Raw genomic sequence first — 23,826 nt, 5'->3', positions numbered from 1 at the left:
ACTCCACATATACTTTAATCTTTTTAGGACTGAAATACCTGAAGTCTTAACTATACTGTGAACATAGACATGAGTTTTTCTTCCATCTGAAATAAACCCCTCAAAAAGCATGTAATACAAGGAAGCAAGACATAGTGGAAAGATAAGTTTTAGGGGAACACACAGGACGATATTTATCACAGCTTTGCTGAAAGTAAAAGGGAAGTGAGGCATCCTGAAAACCCATTTCTAGGGGAAAAGATAAGGAAAATGTTGTGAGTGTACACTATCACAGAGATTAAAAGCAATATACTAGAAACATACACGTCAGATTGTATATAGTTCATATTTCTATATATTGTGCACAATGCACACACACATGCACACATCTAAGACACCATGACACATTTTTCAAGGATGTGGGACACATATCAAACACATTGGAGTACCCACACTGGACAGTAGGGATCAGGAATAATATGAAGAATAAAATATTAAGAGAGGAGCCATACCCAAGTCAAATGACTAATTTGTTAGCATCTAAGAAGGACTCAAAATTTTCAGCAGCAGGGAGTTCACACAGACTAGTATACTTATTTTTTAACAGTTTTACCAATCTTACTACTCATTGGTGATGTGACTTGGACTTACTACTAGGTCTCATTGTTCTCACCTGAAAAATGAGAACAGTAATGTCTGTTAAGGTCGTTAAACTAATGCTTAATATAATGCCTGGCATGTAGTATGCACTCCATACATGTTAACATTTTATTAATACTATTTCTGTAGTAATATCAAGAACATGAGAGTTTTGTCTTTCCGTGAATGGTAAGTTAGTTCTGTTATAGCTCTTTGCCACAAAGCTGATCAAAAGTATGGTCTATAACTTGAATATAGAGTTTGGTATTTCCTTTGCAATACAAATACATAAAACAAAATCCATCATTCCCCTTCCAAAAGCTCTCCCTGCCTCCTCTCTCTCCTTGATTTAATCATCCTATACCCTGCTGACAGATTAATCACCCTAATCACTCTTCTTTTCCTAGTAAATTAAATCCAAATGCCTCACACCCCAGCATTCAAAGCTCTCCACAATAGTACTCCAACGTACAGAGTACACCAGCTGCAACCTCTATTACTCCACAACATAAGTCCTTGCCTCACTCGTACAGAATGACCTGCTTCTCCAAAAATGAATCTTCTGAGTCTTTATGTTGTTTCTTCTATCTGAAATATCCACTACCTCTACCTGCTGGAATTTGACTCCTCCACCAAGGGTCCTTTTAAAATCTAACTTTCATCTCACAAAGAGATGAAAAGAGACTTCATCTTACCGCACTGTCACCAACGTATGTTCTCCTTCCTCTTTGAATTTCCATAATATATATTATGAGATAAATAACCAAGAGATTTATTTTATTTTACTTAGTATAAGCAACTTGCATTTGTCTTACCTCCCTAACTTGACTGTAACCTCAAAGGCAAGAGTACTTTTTATTTTTATGTTTGCTACAGCACAAAGCACAGTACAGATAATTTGCACAGTGCATAGACAATTTAAACATATCTGATTAATTAAATTTTTATTGAGACTCTACATAAATTCCTGTGTAACTGAAATGCTATTTAAAAAAAGAGAAAAAAGGGCTGTTGCATTTTCACATGCTAAAGGAAGAGAATATTTATTTTAGAGTTGGACAACTCTCTAAACTCAGTTGAAAGAATCTGAACTTCCTCAGTTCACAGCATCCTTAGTGAGTAAGTAATTTTTTCCTGGTATTCTAAGAAATACCTAACAGTTCTGTGCGTTTTTTGTTTTTTTTTTAACAGTTAGGTCCAAACAACTTAAGAAGTACGATAATCTTAACAACTTTATACCTGGTTTGAAAAAATAATATATATAACTGAAAAAAATTTTTTACTTTACTCAAAAACCACCACAATACTTAATATGGGATACAGTGCTTATGAGCACTGCACAGTTCTTCAAGCCTTGGATTCTAATTAAATAGTGCAACCCTCGTTTCCTGTTCTGCACTGATTTTCACAATTTAAAAAAAATCATAGCAACCACTCACAAAGATAGGACACCACTGCTCCTAAATGTATCACAATCTAATGTTGAAACTATGCTCTACCCTACAGCACTCTTGGGAGTTCACTGCAGTACCCTCGGGTGTCTCAGTGTGCAGTTTGGGAACTGTGGCTGTAGTTGAAGAAAAAACCTTGACAAGCATTTTTACTTGAGAGAGCTAAAGCCCTTCTTGGACATGATTCAGAATATTTAGAAATTGGAAGTAATCTAATCTGCATGAGAGAACAGAAGTAAATCTGAGTATGAAGTGGCATCCTGGAGGGCAGAGGTGAGAGGATTTTACAAAGAGATGAACCCTGACTAGATGATGGAAGCGGGATGCCCTGGGGGTAAAATACTGCCAGTGGAAAACTGCCTTTGGCTGGGATGCCCTAACAACTCTGGTAATGCTGATACCTAGTAAATAATTTTAGTGTTTCCCATCCTATGTAGTGTTATAATCTCTTTCTATTAACTTAAACTTTTTACAAAAATTACTTCTTCATCTCTCAAACAAATATGAGTAAATAATTTTTCATTTTTCTGTTCAATGAAGTTTGAACCTATGAATTATTATTATCTCTTTGTTGCCAAATCAAATGTCTAATATCCTATCAATTTTAACCCTAGAAATTCTTGCAACTATTTTGGCAAAGCTCCTTTGCTAAAGGTTTGGCAAACTTTAAACAGCTCATTTCTTGAAGAATACATCTCAAGTTTCTGACACAGCATCAAAAATCCTGTAAATCTGACAGTAGTCTGTTTTTTTCTACATTGTCTCTGATGATCCACCTTTAAGAAACTTTTACTCTGACCACACAGGGTTTCTTGTTAGCTTAACAAATGCTATACTTTCTTGTATCTTCTCCTTTGCTGGCGGTATTTATTCACTCTCCAGAATCTGTTTCTTCCACTAGGACACCAAAAGCAAAGGTTGGCAAATGTTTTCTGTTAAAGGCTCAAGAGGAGATATTTTAGATTTGTGGGCCATACGATCTCTATTGTTGTCTTGGTACCAAAGCAGGTATAGATATTGGATTAAAAAAAAAAAAAAAAAAAGCATGGTTGTATTCTAGTAAAACTTCATTCACCAGAACGATCAGTGGGCCAAATATGGCCCAGGTGACATACTTTGCTGACCCCTGAACTGAAGAAAAAGAAGGAAATACATACCACCACGTAGAAATACCCCTCAGATTAAAGGACTATTGGAAAGAAGTAGTAACAGGAAATCCAATGTAGGATGATACTGAGAGTTAGCTTCCTCACAAGAATAAAGAGCATGAAGAAACAAAGTTAAAGTGGGTTGAGAGAGAGAAGGAAACTATATACAGTTGATCATTGATCAACAAGGGTTTTAACAGCATACATCCATTCACATGTGGATTTTTTTCCCCAATAATTATGTGCAAAAGTACTACATGGTCCTCAGTTGGCTAAATCCGTGGATGCAGAACCATGGATTCAGAGGGCCAACTGTAAAAGTTATATTCAGGTTTTTGACTGCATAGGCTGGCACTATCAGCAAACTCCCATGTTGTTCAAGGATCAACTGCAATTACATTTCCTGATGTCCCCCCTTGAAATGAGAACATATGACTATTTTCTGAGGCGAGCACTAAATCAACACAAGTGCCTCACATTTGAGTATAACATCCATTTTCCAAATGATACTAGTTATCTTGTTTTATTTGTTGCTGCTCTGTCTCCAGCCCACACTCCTATTCAATGCTTCTTTATAGGTGCCTCTGAGGGTAACTGTTGAAAACAGACCCTCCAACTTCCATAAGCTAGACAGGAACATTTATATAATTTTTATACCCAGAGTGTTCTTCTCCATTGGAGAAACAAAAATTGTCAAGTGGTAGAATGTGCTAATAAAGTTAACCAATTCTTTGAAGACTCTTGAATTTTGAAGAAGTGAATCATAATCATGGTAGAACTTCAGGTTTCACAAACCAGGCAACTGTGAACTAGAATTAAAATATAGGGAGCCTTCTCTGATGTACTGCAGAGAATAACGCTCTTCTAATTCAAGCTCTGGCCTGCTTTTTGGCGAATTACTGAAATAAACACCTACTATTCCCTTCATTTTTAATAAGTGGCACAAATGAAGCTATGTTTCTTGGTTGTTATTATTATGTAAAGTAACAATTGGAGTAGTATGTCTCCCTAAAATATCTGAAATAGTAGCAGATAATAAAGCAGCATGTCATAGTTTTAAAAAAATGACTGTACTAGAAATTTAGATATTCAAATTCTGGTCTAGGTTTTAGACAAGCTACTTTGAAATATTTTGAGTGATACATTTAATCTCAATGAAATTCAGTTTTTTCATGACAGGAGATTGGGTGGATGATCTTGAGAAAACCTTCCATCTCAGAAATTCTGGAATTCAGTTAGGTTTTAAGTTAACTTTTTTTTCTTCCAATTGAGGTTAAATTTCCGTAACATAAAACTAATCATTTTAAAGTGAACAACTTAATGTCATTTAGTATATTCAAAATGTTGTGCAACCATCACCTCTATCTAGTTCCAAAATATTTTCATCACCCTCAAAAAGAAACCCATACCCATTAAGATGTTACTCCACATTGCCCCTAACCCCTGGCAACCACCAATCTGTTTTCTGTTTCTATGGATTAACCTACTCTGGATATTTCAAGTAAATAGAACCATACAATATGTGATCGTTTATGCTTGACTTCTTCTAGCATAACATTTTTGAAGTTCATTCACATTGTAGTAAGAAGTACATTTATTCCTTTTTATGGCCGAATAACACTGCATTGCACAGATACATCACAGTGTGTCTATCTACCTATCTGGTTACGGACTTTTTTTTGTTTTCATATCTTTGGAAGCAATAAATAACATAAAAACACATACATACCAAAAGTACATTTTAAAAAGGATTTGAAGGGATCTTCTGAGGGAGTCCCTTTTATCCAGAAATTGGCAAATCTCAGTGAGCCAGAAATGCAACTTATTATAACTTTTAATTCACGTAACTAATTAATTGAGGTTTTAGTGAGAAATTAAAACATACAAAATTCTATCCAAGATGAGAAAGTTTATGAAATATAAGGGTCAGGTTCTGAAAGAGAAGTAATAGAGAACACAAGTCATCTATAAGGAGCTACACTGAGATGGCTGTTCTTTTTGGTAATATTTTACCTTGATGTGATCTTAAGCAGTTACTTAATGAAATGCAAAATACTGATTTCTTTCCATTACACTGGACACAGTTGTTTTAAATCTGAGTTCAAAATGGCGAAAATGCAACTATAAGAAAACAGTTAACTGAATTGTTTATTTTTATAAAAGTACTACTTTATACATGGAAAATGACTAAGCTGAAAGCTCCTGCTTTATCACTGTAAGTGGTCAGTGTTTCTGTTTTTGATAAAAGACAAACTTCAAACCATTTTCTGTGACACAGGAAAGAGCTAAACTGTCAGTAAATGCACTTGTATTGACCCTGACATTTTCTTCTTAGGTGCTTCCAGCATATCAAAAGGAGATGATTGCTTTTAGACTTGAATAATTTCTTTATTGCTGAAGCTGACACTGATTGCAGCTGGATTAGTATCTATTCACTCATAATGGTAGCACAAGAAGTCAAAAAGGTAGAGATAGTCCTTGCCATCAGATATGAAAACTTCAAGGCATTAGAAGCTTCACATGTTAAGTATTATTTTTCAGATATCACATAATACTTATACATTATTTATCTTCTGGCTATTATTAATTTATCTGGTTTGATATAATTTTTAAAATAAGAAAACTGACTAAAACACATTTTTAGTGGGAGGGTAGAGTGGATGCTTAGCTCAGTGGTAGAGTGCATGCCTAGCATGCACGAGGTCCTAGGTTCAATCCTCAGCACTTACACTTAAAAAAATAAATAAATAAGGAAACCTTATCACCAGCCCCCCCTTCCAAAAATAAAAATAAAAAGTAAAATGTATTTTTAACACTGATATAGGACAGTAGTTCTCAAAGTGTAATTCCTAAATCAGCATCTTTGGTATCACCTGGTACTTGCTAAAAATGCAAATCCTTGGTCCTACCTCGATCCTACCCCAGATCTACTGAAACAGAAACTGTGGGAGGGACACAGCAAACTGTTTTCACAAGCCCTCTAGAGGATTTTGACACATATTGCAGTATGAAAACCACTGATCTAGAACAATGAAATACCTACTCATTATCCTTAAGACTTTTACTCCATTATAAAGAAACTTAAAATCTTTATGAAGATGGCAAAAGGGGGGCGCACAACAAAATATGAAACTTGACTGTAGTGGAGTTGTGTTTCTTTGTTGCAAGAGGTAGCTCTGATATTGTCTACTTAAAAAAAAAATCAGAGGTAGCTTTGATATCTAGAGACAAAAAAAATCAAAATTAGTTTTCTTGCAGTTATGGCATCAGCCTGAACACAGTCATTCTGCTATTCTCTATTTTAAATATTGGGCTTCTGAATTATTTCCCATGAAAACAGGGTTCTGCAGTCAAAAATATTTGATCTATAATAAACCCACTTTGCAGGTATGAAAATTAAAGCCCAGAGAGGTTGCTCTACTTGCCTAAAGTCATATAACTAAGGATGTGAGGAGGCACTTGCGTTCCAGGCTACTGACTTGTATGTCTGCTTACTTGTTTATACACCCATTGCTATGGTCCACAATAAATAAGACAATTTTGGAAAACAAAGATGAGGTAAAATATAACCCAGAACAAGTTAAAACACGGCACAGGAGACTTAAATTGGCTCTGAATTTGGTTCTAAGTTTCTTGACAACTAAAGCTAAAAGTAAGACATTTAGTTACCTGGCTTTCATTCTTGAAAAGACGAGAAATTCCACTTTCATATGAGAAACATTTGGTTCTAAAATATACTTCTCATACAGTGCTTAACATACTGAACACTGATTAATACAGAAGACTATGCTGTTCTCAATAACTTCAAGTCAAATAACTCATAAAGACAAAACAATTAGAGTGGTATCAGACTTTTCAAAACAAACATGTAGCAAGGCAACACTAGAACAGCACATTTTTAAAAATTCAACGAAAGAAAGAACTAATCAAGGATTTTTACATCCAACCAAGCTGTCCTTTAAATGTCAAGACAACAGGAAAACAGTTTCAACACACTCATGAGAATTCTGTACCCATGAATCTTTTTGAAGAATTTATTACAGCAGTTAAAATGAAGGTAAACATTAAAAAATATATACATGTACATCTATGACTAAAAATAGGTGGTAGATGAGAGTTAAAGGATACTAATGAGTCAGATAGTAAGTGGTTAAATAAAATAAGAGGACTTAGAAAAGAATACTAGAAAAGGTGTTAAGTATAGGTAACCACTAAAACAAAAATACAAATAAGCTCAATAAACACACACAAAACACTTAAATTTTAATTTAGAAACAAAATTGTTTTGTTATAGGCAAACTTGATGAATGAAGTTAGTGACAACATTAAAAAAAAAATCATGTCTTTAAACAGGACTATATAAGCTCAATGAACACCTAACATCACTGGCAAATAACAGGTGACTAATAAATATACATGAAAATGAGATAGATCTTTATTTCTGGTCAAATGTGAATAGTATTCTATATTTTAATCTAGAAATGCTGTCAAAAGCAATGCCATACTTTTGCTCTAATTAAACAGACTAGCCAATCTTCACCATAACATATTATTGATTCCAAAATACTTATTCAAATGGAGTAGATTATTTAAGAGTCAGAGATTAAAGAAAACTTCATTTATTATAGCTATTTCTAACTATAGACCAATTTTAATTAGAGAAAATTAAGAAAGCTAAAATATAAAGGTGAACAGTGATTCAAACAAGAAACAAGCTAATCTATGCAAAAACTCCTATGAAGTTCAGAAAATGATAGTACCATGTATCTAATGGGGAGATGATTAAAAGCTGAACTATGAGGCTCCCATTCACATCCCAGAGAGCCAGACAAATATCCTTCCATTACTTCTGAAGGACAATGGAGAGAAAGTAGGCTAGGAAAGAACTGGAAAGATTTCACACCCAGGAACTCCAAGCATAAAGGAAGACAGGGTTCAAGATGAAATGAAGTGCTAGGCTGAAAACAGGCCAAGGTGGTTATGCGAAAATCTATATACCAGTCAGCCCTTCAGACCCTTTTCCTGACTAGCACTCAAGCTTAAGTTCACCCAAGCAGAAAACTGGAGGATCCAATCTTATGTGGAGAAACTAAATAGCCACGGTCTCTTCTACATAAAAGCTGTCTTTTATTTAAATACTCTAATGTCAAAAACTCCCATCTTGTGCATAGTCTAGTCAGGTATTTAATGCCTCATTCCTAAATATAAATGGACAAGCAGCATCGCCAGATATTTGGGAAGAGTCTTCAACAAAAAGTGAAGATATTAAACAGGAATTTCAATAAACAGAGGAAACGGGGAAAAAAAGTCAAGAGAAAAAGAATGAGAATAGTAGATGGTCAATCCAGGAAGTCAAATTTCTAACACAAATTCCAAAAAGAAAGAATAGAAAAATTGTAGGAAGGAAATCATGAAAGGAATTACATTTTGAAATTCATCAGAACTTTCTTACTGTCTAGATTTACAGGAACTAGTAAAGTAACGCAATGAATAAAAATAGACCTACACCATTATTACTTATCAGGAAATTTTAGAAAAACACAGATAAACATAGAGAAAAATCAGAACATACAATGGCTTTAAAAAATGGACTGAGACTGCTCAAAAACAACATTTGATGTTAGAATACAACAGAGCAATCATTTCAACATTCAAAATGAAATATTCTTTCTAGAATTCCATATGCAGGCAAACTATTAATCTAGACAGAGAATAAATGATGGAAATACTTTGAAATATTTAGGTCTCTAAATATTTATCTCCCTTGTATTTTTCTCAGAAAGTTAACAGAGGATGTGTACCTTCAAAACAAGAATTTAAGTTAGAACCCATGGGATTCTAAAACCGAGGATTCAACACAGATCAGAGATGAAGAGGATTTCAGGATGATAGTGAAGGAAAGGCAAAAGCTTGAAGCAGAAAAATGAAGGGCCTCAGGAGCAAAGTCTTTAGGAAAAGAAAAAAAAAAAGAAGTAAAAAAATCACCACTATTTTCTTTAAAATGCAATGGATACAGGGTAAAAAGCTAAGAGGTCAAGTATTTTAAAGCAAATTTTAAAAGGAAAAATGTTTTTAAAGGCAAGATGGCAAAATCTTAGTTATTGTTATATCTCAATAATGGATAGATGGGGATTCATTATACTATTTTTGCTACTTTGTATGTGTTTGAAAACATTTGTAATAAAATAAAAATGTAAGGAAGTGGAACGCACCAAATAATGATATTTTATTCAAACAACACTCATTGTCTTCTACCTACCAGGCACTGTGAAAGAAAGCACTGCCTGATCTTTACCTCAAATTAGAACTATCAAGACTTTTATAAATAGCTTAAGTAGTAAAGACAGATTTTCCCCCTTATGTTCATTTTAAGTTGACACTGTATTTAATATTTAATTGATAAATACTTTTATATTATCAAAATCTTACTATTAGAATTCTTACAGGGTGATTAATATTGGGTGACTCAATGTGTCACATTTTTTAAATAAAAAGAAGACATTACATTCCATACAGAAATACACAATTCTTCCTGTAATTAACAAGTAAAAATGAAAATAATCACAGATCATTGGGTGCAAATATGTTCTAATACCTGATATCTTAATGTGTACAGCACTATTTCCATCCTAGGAAGTAATCTGTGAGTTACTAAGAAAAAAATCAATAGAGTTTTCAAGCTAGACGTTTTGGGGATCATCTTGTTTAAGCCTACCAGGAGAAAACTAAGACAAAGATAAGATAACTAACTGACTTGTCCAAGGATAAAACAAAAATAAAAAACTGTTATTAGGCAGAGATGAATGGTATTGAAATCTTTGGATTTTTTGGATCATATCAATTAGGAGATCTAGGCTGAAACACTGGATCAAATATTTTTTTTCCTCTTATTTACTAGAAATACAAAAATAATTTTAACTAAAAGCTTAAATTAGGCTCTGAAGCTTTGATCTAGTTGTGGCAGTGTATTCTGGAGAACATATACTGCATAGGGGTATAGTATCTCTGGTACCATCTAGATATAAAGAAAGAATGTAAATAGACAAAAGACTGCATTTTCAACTGCAATTTTCTTCTGTATAATTAAATTTGTGGCTGTTGGTAAATCTCTGGCAATATTTTGTGGTTTAACGTAGCTCTACACTATCATTAATTGCATAACACATACCATATGTTGAACTTATTCAAAGCTAGTAAGTAAGTATCTTTACAGAAACACATTGATAAAATCAATACTGCAACAAATGCAAAAAGCATTATTTTGTCAAACACTTTTTATCTAATTTGGCAAATCTTTCGAACACATTAAAAATACTTATTTTCTTCCTTATTGAAATATTTTCCAAATTCAGATGCCATGGATTTGAAAAGAAGGAATAAAGGGAAGAAATTTTTAAGTATAGAGATTATGATTGGTAAAATTATTCATTTTCAGAATAATTGGTTAAATGTTCTAACGTGTTCGAAATATGGGCTAAAATATTATCAAGATAAGGTAAAACTGATGTGGGCCATCTGTGATTCAACAAACTTATAAAAATATAAAAACTCAGAATAATTTTACATGATTTAAAAAAAAATCTCTTTAAAAGAGTATGCCAAACCTCAGTATATTATTTGTACTTTCACAAGACTTTTTCTCCCTGATATTTCATGGTTTCAGTAAGTTAGATACAATACTGTGTCTTAGGTTTTTTTGGAAAAAAAACAAACCTGTGCATTCTGTATTAAAGTTATTAATCCTAATCTTGGTAACATTTAGAATTGTAAAATTTTAAAGCAGTCTTTTCCTTTATGTTTTTTGTGTCCTGCTCAAGAAATCACTCCTCACCCTCACAGTCATACAGATAAGCTTCAATGTTATATTCTAGAAACTAGGTTTTTTAACTTAAATATTTAGATTGATAATCCACTTGAAATTGTTTTTTGTGTTTGTTGTAAAAACAAAAATTCAGTTTCATTTTTTTCCTTAAGAAAACATAATTATCCCAGCACCACTTATCGAATATCAACCATTTCTTCACTGAGCTGCAATGCCAGCTCTTTCATAAATCAAGTTACTGTGTATGAGGGGGTCTGTCTCTGTTCTCTCTATCCTATTCCAATATTCTACCACTGTGCCAACAGTACACTGTCTAAATCATAAAACTGTGGGAAAAAAAATGTTGGCTATATGGTGGGATATGTCCCATCTCCCCTCATTGTCCTTCTTCAAGAGTATCTTGATTTTCTTGGCTTTTTGCTATTCTATAGAAACTTGAGGTAAAGTTCTCACAAATATTTTCATTTTGATGGGAGTGACGCTGACTCTATGCCTCACTGTAGGAAGGACTGACATTTCTAATGACAAAAAAATGTTCAATTTATGAATGGTATAAGACTGATATTTTTGATGTTAGACTCAAAATTTTAACAGTCAAAAATAAAAGTATTTCCTTAATAGTAGAAAGTGATTTAAAAACTATGGCAAATTTTCCCTAGATATCACCAAGGCTTAACAGAGAGTAAATCTGATATAAAGTGCTTGAGGATAGTAGTAAGAATACATAAAGTTACATCCAATTTGATTCCTACTGAGTTCAGATCATTAAATGAACTGGTACTTATGTATTATAAGAAAAATTCCTCCTAATATGGAACACATCCTTAGCCTCTTCCTTATTTGAAATTCCTGTAGAACACCGGGCATACAAAAATACTCCTTATTCAAATATGAGGAAAAAAAAAAAAACCTAAAAAACAAAAACAAAAAAACACCCAAACCCAGACTAGAACCTGTACCTGGATGAAAAAAATAAACTATCAAAAAAAAAAAAAAAAAAAGACAAATGAAAGAAATTTAACAGAAATACATATCAAAGGAACAAATCCGAATTATAACCAAATACATAGACAAATTTAATACAGCAAAGATCTGTATTAACCAGAGATATAAAAGTGTGGAGGAAAGATAATTAAAGGTATTAACAGAAGGTATAATATAAACTGTCTGGGTTCAAAGGAGAAATGTAAAAGAAAAGTAAAACCATCACAGAAATGGACAAAAGACATTGCTAACAATGTAGTAAATGAAATAGAGGTCAGGATTGGGTAGAGTAAGCAAAATGAATTGGGAATTAATGAAAACAATAAAATAAATTAGTGAGAAAATGACAGAGACACAGGACTTTAAGGGCAATGGAAATACTCCATATGAACTTATTTACCAAACAGAAACACACTCACAGACATAGAAAGCAAACTTACAATTATCAAAAGGAAAGCCAAGGGGTGGGGGGAGATGGGAATAAATCAGGAGTTTTGGATTAATATATACACACTACTATATATAAAATAGATAAACAATAAGGACCTACTATATAGCATAGGGAACTATATTCAAATATCTTGTAATAACCTATAATGGAAATGAGTCTGAAAAAGAATAGATAGATACATATATATGTATAACTGAATCACTTTGCTGTACACCTGAAACAAAGACAACATTGAAAATTAACTATACTTCAATTTTTAAAAAATGGTTAAAAGATGTATTTGGAGATACCAGCACTCACTTTCAACCAAATCTCTATCCATATCTTCCCATAAGCCACAATAACAACAAGGAATGCAAACAAAACACACAATCATGTCTTCAGCATTACTAGGGCACAGAATAAATAGTAACAGTAGAACTTAACTTTAATGTTACACCTGTAGTTTCAAAATTGCTAAATTGCACTCCTTTGGTAAATTTACCAATGAAAGAACAGTGTATATATACATTTTTTAAATATCTTTTTTCTTACAGTATTTAAACAAAATACTGTTTGCCAGAGTTATTTAAGTTAGCTGCTTTCTTCCCTAGTAAAGGTACAGCAATTAAAAAAAAAAAATCCTTTGATGAACCAGCAAAAATATCAAGGTATGTGTAGGATGGAAGATGGGGCACAATCAGTTTGATCTCACTAATTCAACAAATGTTTGTTAGATACAAACTAAGTAGTGAGCACTAACCTAGGCTTCTGGAATTCAGCAGTGAACAAATCAGACCAAATCCTTTTATTATTAATGTCTGTGTTCTATTGGATGGAGACAGACCAAAAACAAATAAACCAAGGACTACCTATACCAAGTGATAGAAAAATGAAACTAGTTAAGGGAAAACAGTCACCAATGAAGAGGAAAGAAATACATGCGTGTGCAGACTGTCCAAAGCATCATCTAAAGCTATAAGACAATGAAGCAATGGCCATCATCTCCTCAAGGAATGAGAGTCTAGCCATGAATTTTATTTCTGATTAAACTGCCATGTAAGTATAAAGGAAACAACATTTTTGACATAAAAGAACTTCAGGAATTGTTTCTATATGACTTTTTGAAGAAATCACTGAGAATAAACTTTAACAAGAGATGACTATTATTATGACTCTTTTTAACTATGAGTAATAAGAACAAAAATCTGAGCGGGTGAGAGTGGTCATGATTACAAAACAGAATGTAAATATTAATAAAATTTGGAGCACACATGCTCTCTCTTTATTCCTCTCAGTAGTTGAGAGAGAAAGTGAGAGATTATGATATTAAGTAAGATTTCCTTATCTTTTATAGTCAAGGGTCAAGAAGATTCTAAAAGTTGGTAGATCATGTAACTGTAGTTTAAGTATACTTAAAAATACAAAGGGAAAGAAACAATGTGTGAAAGACAATGAGGAATTCCTAAGAATCAATAGTTAATATTTTTAAAACAACCCTTAATTATTTTATATGAAGTTACAAATGTAAAGTCAATCATCAAAATAAAAATACAAGCCATAAAACTTATTGGAAAACACACACACACACACAAGCTGAACTAAGGCAGAAGTAGAGGGCTGAGGGGGAAAGCGACCATGTGAAAGATAAAAACAAAAAAACCTTATAAATAGAAAGTGTAATATAAAATTGCAGAACTCACTCCCAAAATATCTGCTTTAACTAAACATTTTACATAATAAACATGAACTACTGATTCATACAAGAGTAAATCCTAAACACATTTTGCTAAGTGAAGAAGCCAGATCCAATAGGCTACAGATTGTATGATTCCATTTAAGAGACATTCTAGAAAATATAAAACTGTAGAGACAAAAAGCAAATTAATGTTTCTCAGGAGTTTAAAAGCAGGGGTTGTTTCTATAAAGGAACCATACCTTAAAATTTTTAGGGTAATAGATATTTTGTTTGGTTCTTTACTGGTGAATTCATGATTCCATATTTGTCAAAACCTAGAAAGCTGTACACAACAATGAGTTACTTTTAGGGAATGCAAATTGAAAAACAGCAGTTAGGATGCTGGGGAAACCTAGGGTGGTTACATATCCAAAAGAACTGAAAGCAAGATCATGAAGAGATATTTGCACATCCATGTCAATGAAGCATTATTCACTACAGACAAAAGGTGGAAGCATTATTCACTACAGACATAATCTAAATGTCTATCAAGAGGTAAATGGAGACAGTGTGGTATAAAAATGAGACATATACACAGTGGAATATTATTCAGCCTTCAAAAAGAAGTCCTGTTGTATGCTACAACATGGGTAAACCTAGAGGATATTATGCTAAGTGAAATAAGCCAGTCACAAAAAAAGACGAATGCTGCACGATTCCACTCATACCAGTTATCTAAAATAGTCAACACCCTTAAGAACAAAGTAGAATGGTAACTGCCAGGGGCTGTGGGGAAAAAGAAGTTATTGTTAAATGAATATGGAGTTTCAGTTTTACAAGATGAAAAAGTTCTAGAGATCTGTTTCACAACAATGTGCATATAGTTAACACTACAGTGCTGTACATATAAAAGTGGTCAAGAAGGTAAAATTTGTGTTATATGTTTTTGCCCCGTCCCCCTCCACTCAATAAAAAAACTAGATGATAAACACACACACACACACACACACACTCATTATTTGGATTATGATTTGAACAAAACTGTAGACTGAAAATTATTTTCACTGAGATGATAGGTAAATTTTAATATGGACTAGATATGAGAAGGTACTAAGGATTACTGTTAATGATGATAATATATATATGAAGGTTGGTGTTGGGAATATAGGGGTTCATTATGCTATTCTATTTATTTTTGTGTATGATTTCAAATTTTCCATAATAAAATGTTCAAATGATTATAGATTTTTACAGCTGGAAGAAACTTTAAAGATAATCCTATTCACTTTCTAATTTTATGAGAAGTGTAGACCTAGAAAGTTTATTAAACTTGTATTATATAAATCAGTGGCAAGACTATGATTAACGTATGAAACGCCATTTGCCACCTAATGCTCTATCTAGAACACAATACTGACTCCTTCATAAAAGCTCTATTAATTAACATAGAATATATATCATAAATTGTACTGGTTGCCTCTGTAGCTAGCTAACACTTAAAATTGTTTCACTAACAATTATTATTAAAACAGGCATGACAGCATATCATATTTGAAAGGATCACTTAATATTATTTAAGAAGGTTTGGAGAACATAAGTTTATTAAAGTTGTAAAGAAACTTTTGGTTCATTTTTATTTGGGCTCCTCTCCTCACTCAACAACATCAAAAACTAACCAAAGACATACCTAATAAGTGATCTTCAAAAATAAGAATGGCACTAAGTCAGTTAAGGCATTGCCTTTATCTTGAGGAGAAGGTGGGGGAAGGCTCTCTTTAAGAGTCATAACTGTACATCAAGTACCTTCCTAAAGGCCTTTTAACATCACTAGCTACACAACCACCTTCTCCCTCTCCCAATCAGAATCACTGACCACCTGGGACTAGAGATGGTACTGAAGGGTACTCAAGGGCATTTGAGAAGTAGAGTTCTACTTTAACAGTGTAATAAAACACAAAGAGGTCAGAGGAGTAAATTACCTATATAATGTAGTTAGAACTAATGAGGAAATGTGTTATAGAGGAAAAGATAGGTACCTGGGTTTGAGAACCAGCTGTCAGTAACTAATGAGATGTGACCTATCTAGTTCCATACAGAAACTATTTATCTTATTTAACAGAAATTATCTGAGACTATAAACTAAACTATCATACAAATATAACATTTTATGTAAATTGTAATTCCAGGGTACTACAAGATCAGCTGATGGTTTATATATAATTGTAAACAAAAATGAATAATTAAAATTAATATCTTTATAAAAAATATTTGCCATGAAAAATGCAAACAGAAAAATGTAAAATGAAAAGTGAAAAGTTGCCCATAATCCTTTTTTCCTAGAGATAAAAAGAAAAATGATCAGTTTTACTATTAATTCTCAACTACTGTAAAAAAGAAAAGCATTAATATATTATTATTCTGTAATTTTTTTTTTACTGTAATACAGCACTGAATGTAATATATGAAAAATTTTTATTTTATTGTTTTGGATTCTAAGTAGCAATGACTGGCAATCTGGACTGTGAAATCAAAGACACAGTGAGAGCCCAGGAGATACAAATAATCCATAACTTTAGGTTAACATCTGTTGTGGCTTCATGTACTATTAATTCAAGACAGAGGTGTCCACAATGGTAGTTCATCATTTTTCACTGCACCAAGTCTGAAATACCATAGCAACTCACAGTTTCTCTGATAACAGACTTACAACAGCAGTATAGTGTTAGAAGGTTATTTAAAAGGTAAAGGGACCAGTAAAAGCATCCATAAATTTCATTTTAATGCTAAAAGATGCCAGTGTCCTTTTCTTTGAGGTCATTTACCTTTACTGAAATAGTATAATAGATAAAATAATCTTTAAAAGAGGTGGGTAATTCTATTGCTGGATCAATAACCAATACTCACAAAAGGGAAAACTTTGACTTCTGTATTTTCCAAAAATACCTAAAGATAGTAATTTAAAAGTATATACAGACACATTAATACAACCATATATATTCACTTTATCATCTTACTCTTCTTTGGAAGATATGCAATTTTACAAACTAATTTTTTTACCTACCCTTGTTAAATTGGATTGAGAATTTTATTTATTGCGTGTAAATACTACTAAATCACCAAACGTCTCATGTAACAGATATCAAATGAAGACATGACATTTCAGCTAATGAAGCAAAGCCATTTATCTTGAAATTTTCTTGCTATAGAAAGAGGAACCTTTAAATGTGGCCTTAAGTTTGCAAAAATCACCAACTTTAATCTATCCACTTTCTTTTGACCTTTACACTCAACCTCAAAAAAATGTTCAGCAACATAAATTCGATCTCAAAAGGCTGCTGCAGATCTCATTTTCTGCTGTTTTTCCATTAGGTATTTATGGGACTTGCTAGTGTTACAAGGGACTAGTAAAACGCCAAAGTAATCCTGCAGTTCCTGTGTATGAATTCAGCTTTTCCCTTTGAGATGATAACTTTTTTCCCCCCTTGCCAAGGCCTTTTCAGAATCGAATATAAAACTAAGACTATAGGTGTAATGTGCTTTTTTAAGAGGTAGGATGGGTGAGTTGGGACAGGGCAGGGGGAAAGAACATTAACTAGGTTTAGCAGTTCAACTATTGAAACAAACAAATTTTTAAGCCATTAAGGTAGCTTGTTACACATTTGTACTAATTGAAATCACAGCTTGATCACACAAGATAGAAACTGAATCCAATGAATTCTGAAGTTTGAAGATCTCAGCTGTGTGCATGCCTTCTCTTAACTGCACAGGAAACCAGCTGCTTCCATTTATGAACTGTATTGAACACATGTGCTCCAGTATACCCATGACATAACGTGTAACACTATACTTTCAAACAAGCTTGCCAAGAAGCGGGAGGGTGTACAAATATGTTAGTAAGGCAAAAAACATTATATATACTTATTCTTTTCAAAGGTTAGTAGGAAAAAAAAGAAGTTCGAGTTGTGTTTCCATTAAAGGGCTTCATATTCCATTACAAAATAGAAAAATCGGTAAACTTAAAGACATCAATTCCCTCATTATAAACATAGAAGCTTATTCAGAGTCTAAGTATAAATCAAGTCTGAGAGAAATATTAAATTAGTCAGCCATACCTATCACTCATTCACCACAGACAAGGGACTATATACCCATAGGACATTGGGCTATGAGACTAAAACTTTCCATCGTTTATATAAAACAAGGCCAAATTCTCCCCATTTCCTCCATCTCAGTTAATGGAAATTCCATCTTTTACCTATTTCTTTCTTGTACCTTACTTCCAATCCAAGAGCAAATTCTATTACATCTACCTGCAAACTATATTCAGAACCTGATCGCTTCTCACCACTTCCACGGCTCATAACTCAGTTCAAGCCACCATCTCTCTTCCTTGCATTATTACAATGCCCTCCAAATCAATCTCCCGCCTTCTATCTTTGCCCCATTCAGTTCCTTGTCCACGACAGCAGCCAGAATAATCCCACTAAAATATGAGTCAGGTTATGTTTATTCTCCACACAAAACCCTCTAAAGGCCTTTTATTTTATTCAGAGTAAAATAAAGTCTTTACAATGGTAAAGTCATATTCAATGTGTCCCTTAATTCTTTCCCCCTATTAACGTCACCTCCTACTACTTTTCCCATTGCTCACTCCGCGCCAGCCCTATTAGGCTCCTTGCTCTTTCATCAGCATGCTCGGCTCCTTGTATAGAGCCTGGGCACTTGCTGTCTATTCCCTGTGTCTACTCCCTGTTTTTCTCCCTAAGATGTGCATGACTGGCTCCTTTAACTGCTTGAAGTTTTATTTAAACACTACTTTCTTGGGTGAGATTTTCCTTAATGGGGTTACTTAAAAGTACAACCCCTCTCTTGAGACAGAACTCCTTTATCCTCCTTTTGTATTTTATTTTTCTCCATAGCTCTTATTATCATCTAATACACTACATATTTTGTTAAAAGTCCTATACACTAAAATGTAAGCTCCTTGGGGGCAGCAATTTCTACTGTTTTGGTCAGTACTGTATTTTCAGCACCTAGAAAAGTGCTAGGCACATAGTAACTCTGTAATGGGAATAAATTAAGCATATAAAACAACATTTAAATTTAAGGACATTTCTAAAGGTACGGTATCTTTTGAACTTATGCTTCTGTATCTCCTCAGTAAAAATAACTAAAAGTTTATGGAATGTTCTTTCAAGGTATGATGGAAACAAACATAAAGGAAAAACTCTAAAATATCATTCCATGAATTGTTTATAGATTCTTATTTGAATAGGCTTAAGAACATATTTTCATACTGTTATTAAAAAGACCAAAATTTCCAGAAACTAGAACACAAAGGACACAGGAAAAACTGAGTGCCATATATGAAACATAACTTAGGTATATTTTTGAAAATTTCCTCAGTAGTCATTGTTAGCACAAATGCTTTATATGTATAACTTTGTAATCATACAAATAAAACGTGTACAGGAATTTTTGGGTGTCTATTAGAATACACCACTTCAGAGCAATCATAAAAGCAACAATATTTTCTCATTCAGTAAACAAAGCTTTAGGAAGTCTGCTTACGATTTTTCTCTTATGATACATTTAGGATCTATATGTTGCAAATAACAATCTGATTTCTAAGAACATTTCCCTGAATTTTATTAGTATTTTATTTACGCCTTGCCTAATTCCTTGAGGATTAAAGTGGCTTAGAAGAATGTAAAAAAGACAAGATCATGACTAAAAGTTAGTGGTAAAGAAGAAGAAAACAGAATAAACCTTAAATCCATGCCGTAAGTTGCACAGCACAATTTTGCTGTTAGTTTTCTAATAATCGTGCAGAAAAGGAAAAATACACTGATACGATTAAAAATGTACGAAAGATGGGCAAATCTATAAACAGTACAGAGATTCTGTTTTAAAAATATAAAAAGACCACATTATAAAACATAAAATAACCACACTAGATAGAAATTTCTCAAGAACTTCAGGTGTAGTTTTCCATGTTTATTGATGAAATCTGAGTCGTAACTATCTTGGAATTCCAGAACAGTTTAAAAGCATCACAAATCCTTAAATCTATGAAATATGGAGAAGTTAATTAAAACTTCTATTTTTATCTTAAAGCTATATAGGTTTTTTTGTCTCTACTATTAACTACTCTTCTCATTTAAAGGTAATTTTTCAGAAATACTCCAAGGTCTCATCATTTCAAAAGGGCAACTGCTATTTAATAAGCTGTAAAGAACAACAAAATAAGTCAAAATGGATGCTAGATAGTTGACTAGACTCATTCACTATCTAAAACCATGGCAAATGTGAGTCAACTATGAAAGCTAACTTCGTGAATGGCAAGAACTACCTTGTTCTTTCATTTTTAAATAAATGACTCAACTATGACTAAACTGTAAAACTTTACCTGCTAAACAAAAATTACTTGAATTTTTGAAATTAGACATGAAACATACATTACTTAATGAATTACTTTCCAAAACTTCAGTATTTATTTTAGGAGAAAATGTGGCCTTCTACATTAAAAAAAAATTTTTTTTCTCTGTCATCTACAAAATTTTAGAAAAGCTCTTCAAATGTACTTTTTATTTTTCTTTTACAAATGTACTCTTAAAATAGGTTTGATTTTTCCTGGGAGTACCATGAAAAAGAGTTTTTTCTTTATATTCTATATGACTTCTCCTTGCTTTTCCAAATTGTTAAAATTTTTTTCACATTCCCTATAATACGTCCATAATGTAGATAGACTTTATCTGAAAAACAATATTAATAATACCACATTATCCAAACAATGTTCTAAATTTGCTGGTGATTAGGACTTGGAGTTCTGGTATAAAAACAAAACAAACAAACAAAAAAGACATACAACAAAGAGATTAGAGTATTCTCAAAACCTATAAGGCATCTGTATAAGATTTAAAACAGACATATGCTTTTAAAGTCAAGAACTTTCAAATGCAACAGTTAATCCACATAATAATTCAACAACCAACATAGGTTCAAAGTTCTAACAGATACCATATGCAACCTGTAATAAAATCCAAGTTAAGATATTTTCAAGCAACAGGATAATTTCATTTTCCATTTTAAGTACCCATTTATTTTTAGTTAACAGGCTACGATACAGCACAAGAAAATGCTGTAATTATTGTACAATAAAATTCTAGTACATATAAGATATTTTATTATTAAGAAGCTAAGATTTGGGAAACAAAATTGCAGAAACACTTTTCTATATTTACTACAGAACATAATGCATAATGAATTTACTATTAATTGTAAAAAATCATAAAGCCTAATAACTGTTAAAAATAAATCTAAGAAAGTGAATGAAATAGCAGGAAGTTATATTTATCCTAGAGAATGTATGAGTTCCAAATTATTGTGCATTATATTGAATTCTGGCTACATGTAAAACTCTACGTCAGTCATAAAGGGAATATATGCTTGTAAGATGTTATGCTACTGCAATAGAAATTACCAAAAAAAAAAAAAAAGTATTCAGATAGGAAAGGATCAGAGATGTATCTAAAATATTTCATGTTTTAAATTGGAAGGAAACAGTTAAATGAAGTGCAAATAGTACTGTCAGGATATTTTTCCTTTCCAAAATAAAGAAGCAAAATCTTTGTTCTGACAATCATAACAAGAGGGCTATATAATACATTCAGACTAGGAAGGTGAGAAAAGTTTTTAAATGGAATCAATGTGCAGAAAAAATCAGATGTCAGCTGAGCAAAACAAGAAATATATTTATTGTTTTTTGCTAACAGTTTTTGAGACAAAGGAACAAGTGTCTGGCAGTTGAACCAAAAAAAGTAGGGAATTTGAATGGCATTATTAAAAGGAAGTATCATTTTCTATTTCTGGTTTCTCAAGTTTATAGTTGGTTTACTCTAAGGACTTACTCTAAGTATTCCTTACTTTAATCACAGAAGATGCTCTGTAAATCTAAAGACAGAAAACTGGCATCCCCATCAGCAGTATTTCAATATCACAATAGTGTCTTTTATTAGAATCTCAATACTCCTAATTCATTCATCTGCTAGACAGAATTTCCTGGCTAACAGTCCATTGTGATGACATAATTTCTGACAAAGGCATTCTCAGTAAAATGGAGACTACCAGGACTAATCATTATAGTCTTACTCTAAATATTTTCTTAAGCTATTTGTAATTCATGGGATAATAGAAACACTTCACTACGACATCCACATCACATCATGTTACCCTGGAGGGCCAACTTCACAGAGGAAAAGATACAAAAACCTTGCAGATTTCATGTTTGTTAGGGACAATTTTGCTTACACCACAGTTGTTTGCAGCAGAGTGTCTAAATTGTACATGGCGGGGATAAGGCAAATAGGATAACATGGCACTCTGAGTGAGATGGAACCAATTAAATTGAATATAAAATCGTAACTGAAATTTTAGAAAAAACTAAGCATCCTTGAATAGACATCTCTTCATTACTTGCATTATAAAAAAATCTAATGTAATCAATGAACATCTACAATCTACAAAGTTAATGAAAAATCATTTTACATTCATGCAACTTAAAAAAAATAGCAACAATACTGTACGTGTTGAGGTAAGAAATAAAATCAAACCAACAAATCAGACATACTGCTGTCTGAAATTTCACAACTGCAGAATAGCAGCTTATAAGCACAACAAACAAAATAAGCTACACTCTCCCCACCAGCAACAACCAAAGTGAGTTTGTGTGTGTGTATTAGTAGCTTATGTCAAAAGGACTTTTAGATACACAGTTATCACAAGGACTTTTTGTTTTTCCATTAAAAAAAAAAAACTGCCGTATCTAGGGTGAGCTTGGGAGAATAATGTTCAAAGAGCACTCAATAGCAGGTGTTCTTTTACAATATTTTCCCCTTGGAGTAGAAGAACAGTTAGGTGGCCAGAGACATAAACAGCTTCCAAACCCAGCCTCTTTCTAATTTGAAATTTCAAAATAAAACAGACTGCCTTCCATTTCTTAAAATGTGAGTACAATTAAGGGGAGAAAGTCTTAGAAGGAAGCTGAAAACAAGAAGTGATCATGCGGTTGGGGGTGGAGACACATTTAGATAATTTTTTCCTTTATTAAATCATTGGAAGAAGAAAGAACCAATAAAGGTTGGTATGCCATGTAAACAAGGAGGAAAAAAGATCTGCCTTATTTTAGCAGTGAAAATGCTCAACTCCTGACTACACAGAGCTGATATTTTTGTCCTAGTATTTTCCAAATTGTGTTCTGCTGAACCGTAGTGTCCACTGAGATGTAAAAAGATGTTCTGTGAATAAAGGACTCTGTTCAACAGTAAAGAAATCTGTTCAATTTTTGTCTATCCTTACATTTTCCAGCAATTTGGAAATGAAACTCTTTTCCCACGGTCTATAACTTGGGAAAAACTGCTTTTCACCGTTATGTTAAGGCAGGGTAATATATGTGTATGTTTAAAGAAAAAAAATCTTTTAATCATGTTTTGCTTGACCATTTCTGGTTCTTTCCCATGTCAAACCTTAGCTAATCAAAAGAACTCTGTGATTAGGGAAGAACTACCAGGTGGCCTGTGGGCTGGTCCCAAAGGAAAGGTAGATGAGTACTTCAGAGAGCAGTATGGAAAAGAAAGCTATTTACTTCTGTTTGATTTGGGGGCTGAGATAAGTGGGAGCTGGTAGTAATAGGTGTG

The 23,826-nt window shown here is 32.9% G+C and overlaps 1 protein-coding gene and 1 long non-coding RNA gene across 4 annotated transcripts in view; both read right to left on the bottom strand.

The window, feature by feature from the left end:
* The window catches only part of ADK (adenosine kinase), a 413,194-nt gene that overhangs the window by 140,465 nt on the left and 248,903 nt on the right, over positions 1–23,826 (bottom strand). The gene's annotated exons all lie outside the window — the stretch shown is intronic.
* On the bottom strand, positions 7,633–16,798 carry LOC116667202. The gene is made up of 4 exons (XR_004324016.1): positions 16,789–16,798; positions 16,576–16,579; positions 14,047–14,049; positions 7,633–8,175 (listed from the first exon to the last, which is right to left on the bottom strand). It is a non-coding gene; the product is annotated as an uncharacterized LOC116667202 (long non-coding RNA).

The sequence above is a fragment of the Camelus ferus genome, chromosome 11 (genome assembly GCF_009834535.1).
Source record: "Camelus ferus isolate YT-003-E chromosome 11, BCGSAC_Cfer_1.0, whole genome shotgun sequence".
NCBI classification, from domain to species: domain Eukaryota; kingdom Metazoa; phylum Chordata; class Mammalia; order Artiodactyla; family Camelidae; genus Camelus; species Camelus ferus.
The sequence above is the reverse complement of the archived record's forward strand: the minus strand, read 5'-3'. Positions and strand labels throughout refer to the sequence as shown.